The sequence below is a fragment of the Morone saxatilis genome, unplaced genomic scaffold, assembly GCF_004916995.1.
Source record: "Morone saxatilis isolate NCDOM2014 unplaced genomic scaffold, NCSU_SB_2.0 Contig20, whole genome shotgun sequence".
Taxonomy (NCBI): domain Eukaryota; kingdom Metazoa; phylum Chordata; class Actinopteri; family Moronidae; genus Morone; species Morone saxatilis.
This window is the reverse complement of record NW_023339763.1, coordinates 2,783,011-2,797,351: the sequence shown is the minus strand read 5'-3', so window position 1 is coordinate 2,797,351 and position 14,341 is coordinate 2,783,011. Positions and strand designations below refer to the sequence as shown.

At 35.1% G+C, this 14,341-nt stretch overlaps 1 long non-coding RNA gene across 2 annotated transcripts in view; it reads left to right on the top strand.

Moving 5' to 3' along the window:
- The first annotated feature begins 5,447 nt into the window (after positions 1-5,447).
- Positions 5,448-14,341, top strand: part of LOC118332130 — a 9,508-nt gene continuing 614 nt past the window's right edge. The window contains exons 1-2 of one of the 2 annotated variants that reach the window (XR_004796911.1): positions 5,448-12,026; positions 12,544-12,672. This is a non-coding gene — a long non-coding RNA (uncharacterized LOC118332130). The remainder of the gene's footprint in view (positions 12,027-12,543; positions 12,673-14,341) is intronic. The other variant, XR_004796912.1, reaches the window with a different exon arrangement.

The following is a 14,341-nucleotide window of genomic DNA, read 5'->3' as shown; positions in this document are numbered from 1 at the left end:
TTAATGGTGTTTCTTTCTTATTTTAAAAAGGGGACATCTCAGCCCAGTTATATTCATATCAAAATTTTGACTTACTATCAATATTTTTAATTAATATCTCAAAATAATGACTTTGTGATACTAAGTCATTATTTTGAGATACTAATTCAAGTCATTATTCATTAATTATTAATTATTAATTTAATTATTAATTAAACATATTGACAAAGCTTCTCATTATTTTGTGATACTAAGTTAAAATATTGACAAATGTTCTGGATGTATGACAATATAAATAGTTGATTAATAGATGTTGTTAGAGTTAGAGTTTTTAATGGTGTTTCTTATTTTTTTATTAAATACATTTTTAAAAGGGGACATCTCAGCCTAGTTATATTTTTTTCTGTTTTAACACATTTCTGCCAATCTGACGGAAAAAAGACTAATTATAATCAAACAATATTGACTTAGTATCACAAAATAATGACAATCTTCCTCAATATTTTGAATTAATATTAATATTTTGACTTAGCACCTCAAAATAAGAAGAACCTTTGTCAATATTTTGACTTAGTATCGCAAAATAATGACTTTGTGATACTAAGTCATTATTTTGAGATACTAATTCAAGTCAAAATATTGATACTAATTCAAAATATTGAGGAAGATTGTCATTATTTTGTGATACTAAGTTAAAATATTGACAAATGTTCTGGATATAAGACAATATAAATAGTTGATTAATATATATTGTTAGAGTTAGAGCTTTTAATGGTGTTTCTTTCTTATTTTTTATTATAAGTCAAAATATTGATACTAATTCGAAATATATTGACAAAGTTTCTCATTATTTTGTGATACTCAGTCAATATTTTGAGAAAGTTTTTAATTTTAATGACTTACAGAATCTTCTTCTCACATTGGTGGAATCTGCTGACAAACAACAACACAAGCAAACACCTTAAACGTAAACACAAACACATATTAACCCCCCAAAAAGGTTGTATATGAAAGTTACAACTTACAATAGATAAATTAAACCCACAAAACAAACAAAAACAAATCTAAATTCATCAAAATACTAATAATAAATAGTAATCAGTAATATGGTAACAGTTAAGAACAGTTACTCAGAAAATGATCCCATACTTCATAGAACTTATTGACTTTACTTATTTGACAGATTTGGATATTTGTCACTTTACAAATGAAGATGTTTGCACACAAAACATATTAAGAGCTTTAGTCATTTTTCATTTAAAAACATTTCATGGTTCCAGCTTCAGAAATGTGAAGATTTGCTGCGTTTCTTTTCAGTTATTTGAATAATTGTAATTTATTTGAATAATTTTGAATATTGGGACTATTGGTTGGACAAAACAAGCATTGTGAAGGAGCCCTTTTGTAATTTTCTACAAACCAAACAATCAATTAATTCATCAAGAATATAATAATTAGTTGCAACCACATAGAAAATAATAAAAAATCTGCTCCACCTAAACCAACTACAGCAATAAAATCTTGCTTTTACATGAATACATGAGTAATAATAACATTTAACAACAGTTACATATTGCTGATTATACTTAATATCATTTTATTTCATTCATTTTTGGCCACTTGGGGGCAGTAGAAAATGCTGTAAAGACAATATTGACATAGTATATCATCACCTTCTAAAGTTTTTTATAGCTTATGTGTCAGCTAGCAGTTGACTCATTAGCAGACATCCAGCAGACTTAAGTCTATATCATTACTTACTAGGAATCATGTCTAGTATTTACTCTCACTTTGGTTAAGTAAAGAGAAGAAATATCTGCCTCTTTGGCTGCTAAATGCTAAATAAATAGTGACACGGAGCTAAAGAATACCGCGGTTGAATCAACACCTCCTGTATCTGCAGTTCATCCATGCTAAACTGAGGCTATCAGCCATCAGAGGGTGCTATCAGCTGTCAAGTAAACACTCTCTTTAAAGTCAATTGACCCAACTTCGCTGGCTTTGTTGGGCAGTATCTGATGGCCACTTGTTATAGAGTGTCTGGCATCAAGATTCACCGAGCAAACACTTCAATGTTGGAGGACGTTACACTAATCTAGCCTCCACTAATCACTGAGCACAGACACGTAAAGTTTACTGCTCGTCTTTGTTTGTTTTGTGGAAATAAGATATTTTAGTGAAATAAAACTGTGGTTAATTCGTAATTTCACAGTTTTCTCTCGTTATTTTACAATTATTATTATAATTATTGTACTTGTATATGTTATTTTGCACATTGTTGGTGTATATTAGACTAACTGTATTGTAAGATAGAGTCGATTAGTAGATTTTAGAGTAGATTTAAACATTTAAATGATCACTTTTAGGGATCTTTTAACCCCCCTATGTGCCTCTAGGGGCCCCGAGGCCCTCAAATGCAGCTCTCCTGTTGATTCCCGAAACCAGATTAAAAAACAAAGTTGTTTGTTTGCCATCAGAGTCCTTAAACTGTGGAACTGCCCTCCGGAGAAGATCAGGAGGGCAAATTCTATCACTGCATTTAAGTCTCTTCTTAAAACGCACTTTTATTCTCAACTTCCTGTGATCCTTTTTTTCTAACCTTTTATTTATTGTTTTTATTGTTTTATCTTTTTTTTTATTGTTTTATGTTTTAATTCATTGTGTTATTTTTTTTATTTATTGCTATGTTTTACAGTGTTATGTTGTTACTGATGGTTCTTAGTGTTTTTTGTTTTTATCCTGTAAAAGCACTTTGTACACCCGATTTTGAAAGGTGTTATATAAATAAAGTGTATTATGATTATTATATAGCCTAACAGCAGTTTCAGGAAAGGCCCCAAAATGACACATTTACATTATGTTGATATATTCTGTTAATATATTATATTATTATACATACAGTATCTATTAAATATTATATTACACTACACTTTATACTTTACTATGTTATATTATACTATACCCATACTGTATTACAGTTCATATCCTATTCAGTGTTATATTATATTGTAAATATTATATTGCTGTACTATATGTACTGTTATCTTATATTACTAGCTGTTATACTATATCTCTTATCTGATACGAGTATCACATATGAGATTCATCATGTTATACTGTATTAACATGTGATACGGATTTTTGCAGCATATTCTACGTAATATTTATATCACAAAGGCGTAACCATGTTTTCAAAATTGGGGGTGTCTAAATGAGAGAACTTTGCACATTTAGAACGTAGTTTAGAAGATAGTCTGTGCAATAGTGGCTGCCTTTCCACATTTTTAGTTTTGGTTGCTTACTGTTAACTGACTTTAAACACACCTAGCAATTAGAATATCTCAGTAGTAGTGAATAGGATGGCTTCCAATGGGGAAAAATTACATACATTTATACATAAAGTTGCTAATAAAGTCTGAAAAGTCACCAAGCCGCCAACACTGAATGAGATTACTGGGCGCAACTAAGTTGGGGGAGTCACACACTTAATGCTTTCCTAAACAAACTGAAATAAATTGAAAATAAATAGGAAATAAGAAGAGACAGCATTGAAAATAGGACACATTTAACATATTTTCTACTGTATATTGCTGGGGACAGATCGGACCCTTCAAAGAATGTGCCCTAGATATTACATCTCTATATTAATACAGACAAACACTCACTACCATTATTTAATCATATATTAGTCTGGTGTTCACTGTTAACATGCTGCTATTAATCACACCACTGCCACTTTACCTTGTAAGTATTGTCTATTATATAATTCTTATTTTTATAGTTTCAATATTCATTTCTTTCCTTTCGCCATTTATCTGCACTTATTGCTGTCGCTGAGTTCACTGATGTTGCTGCTTCACATGCACAACCAAATATTAACCACAGCATGAATATGAAAAAAAACAGACAAGTTAACCATGTGCATAATTTCCAACAGTTCCAGGCAAAACATGGCGGCGTTATTTGAATGAAATTGGATGCTGTTTTTCCTATCATGACCATAAAAGCACTGACTACTTCCCTTAATGTCGGTGGCTGGCTATGACGGCCTGATAGCAGGGGCAAAAGGTCGTGGAGCAATTATGGTTGTTTAAAACTATTCCAAACTCTTTTCTAGCATAGGGCGGCCTATATGCTTTGTTTAAGTTTTGCATTTATAGAGGCATAAATACCTTCACATGCATACACATATTGAACTTAAACAAACATTATCCAACACTGTACCCGCCCTGTAACCCTCCGTACTTTCCCCCGGGACCAAGAGCGCACTCAGTAGAAAGAAACAAACAAAAAACAAACTCAAATTGCCAAATAAAAACACATTTTTTTCCATTTTGAAGGCACCCATTAGTGTGCTGTATTATGTTTTTTCCACTGTAAGGACACTAGAAGGAACTTTATCACGTTTTCTCGCACACCGGGTCACCGTAGAGGGCACTTTATTATGTTTTATTTAGCATAGGGGCATCCAACAGCATACTTATCTCTAACATTCGCAGGAACCATTTATTTTTATTTATAAACAGTGTGACAGAAAATAAAAAAGATAGACATAATGAATATAACATAAAGCAATTACAATGATGTCTGTAATGATATGATAAGTTAGATTAGATTAAGTATGTCTGGGAAGTGTGTGTGTGTGTGTGTGGTTATTGATCCTGGACAGGTTAGTGTGTGGCAGAAAGAAAAATACTTAATTAGTATTAATGTTACAGTGATGATAAATATATGATGTAATGACAACAGCATTCTTATAATATAATAAATATATATGATATAAAGATAATAATCATTATAATATGATATAGATTGCCTTTTTTTCCATCTCTGCATCTAACGATTACTCATTATTCTGACAGTTTTCTTGGTTAATCAATTATTGTCTATATAATGTCAGAAAATTGTGAGAAATCACTTGTAAGAAGTTTCCTAAAACCTAAAGTGTAACGTAATATCCTGATCTCATACATAATAATTTTACTTACACTGAAAATCAAATTGTAAAGTAAAATTAAACTAAATGGATTCCCTAAAATGACTACATTAAATAATTATAATTATATAACCTGGGGGTCGAGACCCCACACAGTAGGCCTATATCTCAACATTTGGTTGACATCTGTAAAGTGAAGTAAATGTAAATTGTCTAATAGAACAATGGCCAAGCGTCAGAGACAAGAAAACACTGAATTAGTCAGAAAAGAAGCAGATTAAGTCTGTATGATTGTTCAAAAATATAAAACATACCTAATATAGACAGAGAATTGTATAATAAAAAGTTCCCTAAACAGGAAATAATCTGCTCAAAATTCATCCAAATATCTCGTTTTACACAAACTTCCTGCAGTTACTGAGTTCACTGTTTGGGTTCATTCATATAGTTTTAAATATAATATGAAATATACATATAATATGTCACTCAGTCAGGGGTCATCAGTTTACTATACTGAGATTTTTGTGTTAAAAATGTTAAAAACTGATCAAGTTAAGTCTTCAAGCAGTGTATTAAAGTCTAAAGTTTCTCAGAGAAGTGCTGGAACTTTCCATGACTCACAGTCAACTAGGCCATGTGGACAAGGTGTCAGTAACTTCCGATAAGGTGTAATTAAATTGATCCACGTCAATGAATTTTGCTACTTGAATATTCCTTGAGTTTCCTTATTGCCATCGTGGCCATTGTGGCAGCAAAGTTAAGTTTCATCTTCTCTGTAAATGTGAGAGCAGTGCATCCTGCCAGGGTCATCAGGGCACAGAGACACTATCACATTGTTAAAGGTTGTTGATGGCAGGTTTCAAGTTATCTCTGGCGTTCTTAAAAGCTTTGGCTGATTACTGAAGTGTAACAGCATGACCTCAGTTCATCAAAGATATAAATGTTCTTGCAGGGATGACTTTATGGGTGTGAGTGAGTCAAGGCAACAATTTGTAATGTGTGTACAGAATTAAGTTTATCTTTATGGATGATATCAATGCCGTATTTACCTGAAGACTGTCACTGTGTGACACACCTAAGCTTGTTTGTAGAGTTATATGTTGTAATGGAAACGTTAGGAATTGTTAAAATTACATATTTTTCAAAGGGAGTTTGGTGAAGGGAGCTTTTAGTTTACTTCAAACCGCTAATATTTATATTTCTTAACGTTTTGCCACCGCTATAGAAACACTAGGTAACTGCTAAAGTATGATAAGGTTGTCTGATGTTGACCCGCTGTCAGTTATTAGTTTGATTGATGTGTGTGTTGACTCTAGCTGATTAATTAAACACCATGTGCATGTTATTAATGGTGTTATTGATGACTCCTGATGAAATGTAGTGAAAGATGTTGCAATGTGTGACCTCCTGCTACATACAAATGTGACATATGTTAGCATCCACTCCACTGTGATTGGAATAAGGCGCACAATCCTTTATGTAAGACAAGAGAAGATAAAATAAAATAAGATTATATATCTTTATTAATCCCCCGTAGGAGAAATTCAAAGTTACGCACAGCAGCATTGGGGAATATAGTGCAAAAAAAAGTACAGTGTACAAGTACAATCTTATCACAGATAAGAATATTACAAAATATAATACACAAATGTAATGTATAGTGCAGTCACAAGCAGCCATGTCTGCTAGATCTCCGGTAGCTGAGAGAGAAAATCCAGAGGGCTTGAAGATAATTCAGAAATAGGAATGTAAAGATATATCAAGGGACTGTTAACTCGTGATACAAACATGTGAAGACTCAAATCGGTCGCCATCGACCCTGGTTTTGTGAATTCTATCGAAATGTGAGTTGAGTGTTATATCCCTATTCAGAAACAATTTAAAGGATGAGGAAACATGGAATCACATGGGGCTACTGCACCGTTTTATATGAGCCACAGTTTGGTTTCTCTTTATATCGTGCTCTGTTTAATTCTTTTATACACGCCTTGTCACACCAAATTGTCTCTACTGGCTTTACAGGTTCTTAAGGTGCGGTCAATTCTGAAAACAAAAGCATATAACTGAAAACAATGCGACTCTTTCAATCCTGTATGATCACATTCATTCAGATCTGTTGGACTGTACAAATATTATATAACCCCAGTTTAGAGAACATATTTTAAACCATAAACTTGTTGTCACGTGTATTTATAATAGTTAATTATTTATTGATAGAAAAAAACCCATACATGTTAGTCTTAGCAGATTATTCTGTCAGTTTTCAAATAAACCAAACTGGCCCAGGTACACATACTGACTGCCTGGTGGATTCTGAACCGTACACCAAAGTGTCATGCTATAAAAGTAGGTATGGGTACACCAAAAGAAAACCTAATGCTATGTCATACCATTAATAAACCTATAAAATATCAGCGATATCATTTGATCAGCCCCTTTTGCCAAAGCACTTTTTATTAGTCCAATCTAGAAGCAAGCATTTAGGGTCAGGTTACGGGACTTCTCTCGTGTACCTGTTGATGTTACCCATTCTTTTTTCAAGTTCAACTTGTCCCAAGAGTGATAAAGTGACTTGAGTTCTGTTGCTACGTTACCTTTTACTCCCACTGGGAGTCTCTGGAAGGTATTTATTGTTATTGTGAGTGTAATCGTTCTGTTCCAAAACACACTGGTAGTATAGCATAAATAGCAAGACAGCTGCCCCTATTATTTTCATAACAGTCAGTACATAGTGTGTATGATATGTACTAGTCAGGGTCAGAGCTAACCATAGCACTGAAACAGTCCTTAGCAGAGTAATCAATGACCCATTAGGCCTGTTTTCTAGAAATAGTCTTTATGACTTTGCAACAATAAGTATGTTTTGAAAGTTTGAAACTAATTCTGCTCCATTTACATTTTTTTAATCAAAATAATCTGAATTCTGTTTAGTATCTGCCAAACTTTATCTGAGAAACATTCACTTACAATCAGAGGTGTTTCCAGAGGGGGTCACATTATCCTAACCCCTTCCTCTAAGTCTTTCATAGGCTGTAGTGGGCTCTGTTTTAAAGCCAGAGGGAAGATACTGGTATCATATGAAACTAGAAGACATAATGTGTCCATTGGTACCATGTCATTCAATCATGTCAAAAAATGCTCCAAAGTAAGGCTAGGAGGACCAGGGGGACCCCTTATCCTCCAAATTAGCTCTGGTTCTTCAACTGGTTTCATTCAGGATTCAACAACAGTCAACAATAAATAAAATGTTTGTACTAGTAACATAAAATGTGTTTAAAATTATTTATTTATTTTTGTTTTAAGTATTTCAGAGATTCTCCGAGTACCACTAGAGCATGCTTGTGTACCACCAGTGGCAGTAAAGTAATAAGACACACACCACTGTGGTCAACTTGATGTCAGTCAGCAGGTCTTAAGAATATCCACTTGATGTTTGTGAACAGTTAAATAATAACCTCACTGGCCTGTGGTTAACATTTTAATTTCAAGCCTGTTAGTTGCTGAGAAGAGTCTCAGTCGACCCATTCAGGAGCTGCACCTTGTCACCAGGACTAAACTATTGTAACACAGGGAGTCTCTTACTGGTACACTGCTGCATATGCTAACTGTACTAGCTGCTGCCTCTAGCTAGTTAGCGGTCCTATTAGCTGTCTATGCCCGGACTGGAAACTCGAAGGACAGGGGGGGAGTTTAAACACTACTAGTGTAAGGAGCAGGGGGGACCCACTGGGATACTGCCAAAGAGCACAACTGAACCCCGCTCAAAGCCTCAAAGGACGCCGGCTAATTTCCAGCGGCTCCGACCAGGACTCTGACTCTGGGGATGAAGAGACGGTGAGTTCAGGCAGCAACAGGAGAGGAATGAACCAGAATAAGAGGAGCCAGTTTGTAGCGAGTTAATTAGTGAGTAACTGTTTACGTTATCCATCATCCATCATATCTAAGTCCACCAGTAATTGTTTTAGTGAAGCTTATTCCGTGTTTTGAACAACAAGACTTGTGTGATGTTACACTGTTATACTACTGATGTTATAATGTACTTAGGTACTTTCCACCAGTCAAAGTCCAGTACTTTGTATGGTCAACATCCCCTTTGACCACCTCAGTGTGACTTGCATGTTGTCTAAGAATGTAACACTTTCGAAGAAGCCTTGTCACTGAACATAATCCAGGCAGGTTGGATATCCACACTGATAAAGCCTACACTACACTGGCTTCACTGCTTCCCTTGACACTACTGATTGTGGTATTTTCTTCCTCTGTGAAAGATTTGAGCGTCTGCGTTTGTTGGCAAATCTGCTGAGACCGAATTTTTCTTAGGGGTCCCACAAGGGTCAATCCTCGGACATTTGATCTTTGTGGAGAAATGCTTCTGCTTGGCAGCATTACAGATGAAAGTAATACACCTTGAGCTTATCATTTATATTGTGATAAAAGACAGGTGACACATTTCTTCCTCTGTGGATTATCTCACTCCCATAAACAAGCTTCTAAACTCTGAATTGAACTGAACTGAACTGAACTGAATTGAATTGAATTGAATAACTAGGACAGCCCTGGAATTCCTGAAATACCTGGCAAATTAGAGATTAGTTTTTCAGTCACAAAAACACTTGGAAATGGTTAAAATGACCAAATATCCTGCAAATAATCTATGTTGTCCTGGAAAATCTTTATTGTATTTTAGCCCATTCACTCCTAAAACCTACTTAAAGCTGGGCGCTTAAAAGCAAGTTTAAGGACTTGTAGCCATCTTTTTGGCATTGTCGTCAATTTGCCAGAGGCTACAGCTTAAAAATTTCAGCTGTGGTGAGAGAAGCCAAGAGCACCACCAAGCTTAAGCGGTCTGATGTTGACCACCTACCTGCAATGAACCTGAAAGGATTCATGAAGGTGGAATAACATGTGTAAATAATAGTAAATTATATGATCGTTGTGTGCTGTCAAGAAAACCCCTCGAAAATGATTTCTTAAAAAGAACTCTGCTCTGTCTCTTCCGCACTGTATCCATGTAAATGACGTGCTGCTGTGCCATGATAACAGTACGTTTTCTGCCACAGTCTGCTGCACAGCTCACCAAGCAGAGCAGGACGTTCAGACAGTAACCTTGTTGCCTGTCGGATCAATCTTTATTGTTCCAGCCATCCATCCAGCTAGCTGGCTGATTTAGCTAGTGCTGCTGACTCAAGGACAAGCTAAAGGAAACCAATGAAAGCGGCCTTGTGTGTTTGCATGTGGTGTATTGTTGCAAATTTGTTTAATAATAACATTTTTTGTAAGTTAATGGTAGCGTTACTTTCTACAAACAAACTTGGTCTTCCGAACTAAACAATAAAATAGACACAACCTTATGTGATATAGTCAACATTTAGTGCCTTTCAAAACCTTTTAAATGATTATTTTCTGACTGTTTTCTGATCGTTTGCCATTAACAGTTTGGTTCAGCTAAGGCACTAAAACGATTTGATTAAGGTTTGAGAAAGATTGTGGTCATTGTGAATGAAACCAGTGTTCACTGTTGATAGGAAACAAGATGCCAACAGTGTTCTCCCTTCTCACAACCATCCACCTCAACTTAATTCATGAGAGATTTTTATGCTACTTCTGCTTTTGCTTCTAAGACAGAAAAGTCATAATTTATAGCACAAGTGGTAAAGAATAGAATAAAATAAACTTTTTTTTCTTGGGCACACTATCTGTCACATACATTAAAAGACCATCACATGAAACATCTTACAACACGTAAGATACATTCAACTACACTTTTAACACCAACAATACAGCAGCTTAAAAGAGACTGTAAGAAACTATAAGAATTAAAGTGCTAAGGAGCTGGTTTATTTCTTACACATAGCTTATGATTTAGTATTAGAGTTCAGCAGCTTGATAGAAGCTGGGACGAACGATGACTTTGTTTACCTGTCAGGTAAACATAAACTCTTTGATTTTCTAATTTTTCTTGTGCGGCAGAACCAAAATAGGTGCCAGTACCTTAATTCAGCATTAAGCTAGCTATGTTTTTACAGACACACACCTCAACAGCATTGTAGAGATACCAGGGTCAAAAAACTGAACTTTCTAAGGGGCTTTGGGGCATCAAAGTTTCAAACTACTTATTTTTAAGCAGTTTTTTCACAACATTTATTATTTACAAATCAGAAAACATACTAAGGTCTGGACCTCGGTGCTCACCTGAGGTCGCTGTACTCAATAAGAAGTAAGGACACTCAGTACTGGACAGTACCGGCCCATTTCATGCACTGGATGTTAGGGTTAGCTCAGGATTTGCTTCCACCAAGATACACAAAGATTTGACAGACCTTTCCATAGGTATTCATTATTTCTCTTCCTGTTGAAAGAAGTTGAAAAAGTGGATTAGCCAAATCCTAGTTACAGTTAGCTTTCTATTAGGACAGGGAAGGCTTGGTTAAGGAGAAGATTGTAGAATGAAACTAGTGTTGACTGATAGGATACAAGATGCAAAATCACAAGCTTTTTATTCTTAAGAGATTTAGATATCAACAACAATATCATCATGATGACCAAAAAGTCTCATAATTTATACTGTTACAAGAGGTATCCATCAGGTAAACATAAACTCTTGCCGCTTTTGACCGATGTTGACAAAAACATACGTTTTGGATGTCAGGATTAGCTCTGGGTTTCCTACAAGATAGGTATTGATTCTGAAATTGAGTAGCCAAATCCTTCACATGTCACAAACTGACTCGCAGTTAACTTCCCATCAGGCTGCTTTGTCTGCCCACACTCCCATCTCCACTTGCTTGTATGCATTGTAAGGAGATGATATATGTACTGACCAATGTTCTGCTGGATGTGCAGCAGTGAATGAGCCATAAAAACCAAATATAGCCCTGCTGTAAGCATTAATAAACACATTAAATCAATACATGAATTGTCCTGGCTGATCTGTGGTGATGTATTACAGCGTCAACACACCGGACACACACACACACAAATACGGACACCCATAAATATGGGAGGGCTAGAGATGATGGGGTGTGTGATAAAGGGGTCATAAAAGCAGGTGTTTGAGGATATTTTCTGGTCTTACGGGAAAAGAAGAAAGTCATTATTGACAGCCTCACAGGTGAGTAACACAGCTTTCTTTATAAGTTTTTAAATCTGTTCGAGAAAAGTGTTGTTGTACCAGTTTTGTTTGTTTGGTTTCTTTCATTTGTCAGGAAGATCTTTAAATAGCAACTTATATGAACGAAATTTGCATTTTATTTCAAATGTACCATTCATTTTTCTCTTAAAAGGTTGTTTCCACATTTAAATTATATTATATTTGATACTATTACTCAGATGTATTGTACTTTTCCTATAAATTATAAACTCGGGTAAACCACAAATGGGATTGAAAACTCAATTCAGCATGTAAAAAGGTGGACAAAGTGAGTTTCGGTGGATTTTACTTGCTACTAAGTTTGTTTCATTCTGGCATGACAGCACAGGAGTGGGTATAATAAATGAGATTTGCAAACTAAGAACACATTTCCTGTTTTCGACCCAGGACAGTGAGATAAGGTCTTGCGTCTAGGAATATATTACATGTGTGCTTGCGTAGAATTTGACTGCATGTTTGTGCATTTTTTTTCTTCCAGCAGCACAGCTCACGATCTAAAGAATATCTTTCAAGACACTGTTAATCCCCGTTTTCGAGGCACTGACACTTCTACCCGGGACAATGCAAATTAATCTTCCGGTTCTGGCTCTTTGCCTTATTGGCGCAGGTAAAAATATAATCCTTATTCACTATACAGATTTACCAGTTTCTTTTACAAATGTATTGGATATTTATGGTAAATAAATAAAACGCTTAGTTATAAATGCTGGCGATCTAATTTTAATAATTAAACCTGCATTTTGTAAGTGTTAATAAGTGATTTTGGCCCTGATTTATAGAAGACAAGTGGCCCAGCAAGTCAAACCCTCATAAGTGATTTATAAAGCCTTACTTACAACAGTTGTTCCCAACCTGGAAGTCGGGATCACAGTTGGCTTATATCTCAGCATTTTCTTCATTTCTGTCAATACAACTTTATAATTTAAGATCTTACTTTGAAGACCTAAACACAATGGCCAAGTGTTAACCTAAAAAATTAAGTCTGTATGACTGAAAACATAAAGGATTGTATAAAAAAAGTCCCTAAAACAAACTCATCTCTGATGCAATATTCAAAGGAATCGGCTCAAAATGAATCCAAATTGCAAATTTTACACAAACTTCCTGCAGTTATTGTGTTCACTATTTTAAGTTAATTGTTCAGTTTATCAGTTGTTCTTTACTGTTATTGCTGTACTGCATTGAATATAATATCAATTACCCATACAATATGTAACTTAGTTTACTCAGTGATAGAAAAGGAGTCTCTTAGAGAAAAAGGAAAATTCTTTTTTTAGAAAGGCACCTCCTCTAACTGTGGGTTTATGGGAGCACAAGTGAGATTACTGCGCTCTCCAAATATAAAACAGTCGCAAGACATCAGCAGAGTTTTGATAGTGACAATATAGTGTTTAGTCATTTCTTACTGCTGCGTTCAAATGTTGTAAAATATCAATGCAATAAACTGTGAGGAGGAAATGGAAAATGCATTAGTTGGGAAATTGGACTTGTGTACCTTCACCTTCGTTTTAATTCCTACAGTTTGTTATGACAAGTATTTTCTATTTTGAGTATGAAATGGTGGCAATTTTTAGAGAAAACGAATCCATGGTGAAGGTTCATTGATTGACGTCATAGCTTCAAAGTCACAAATGTTGATAGTGTTTGTTAAAAAGTTAGTCATAGTCAGTGTCAACCTTTTTTAATGGAGTTGTTGGGTCAAAGATTAAGTTTATGATCTTTGACATTGCCCTCATTAGAACATGTCCTCATACCTAAACAACTGAACCGATCGATTGCCAATAATTCCCGAAATGACTGTTGGAGAGTAGAAGCAACCACTACTTGGTTAGATTTAGGAAAAGAATGGTTTTGGTTAAAATAAGTATGTTTGTTACACAGCTCAAAGCTGCAGTAGGTAACCTTTATAAAAACATTTTTTTGTCGTATGTGTTGAATCTTTTACTATATCCTGACAGATAACCCGTGAAAAAAATCTGGCTCCTCTGGCTCCTCTTAGTGCCCCGAATGGCATCTGCATGAATCCACCGGGCCTGAACATAAACAACCAATCACAGCTGAGAAAGATATAAAGATGCTTTAGGTTGGAGGCTTGAAGATAGTTCATTATTGAGTCTCTTTCCCAGAGTTGGTATTTGGTACATGTGAATGAGACTGAACAATCTTTCTTGGCTCTGATTGGTTGTTTTCGTTCAGGCCCTGATGGATTCTTGCAAATGAAATTAGAATGAGCCAGAGGAACCTGATGTTCTACTGTCATGATATAGTGAAAGTTT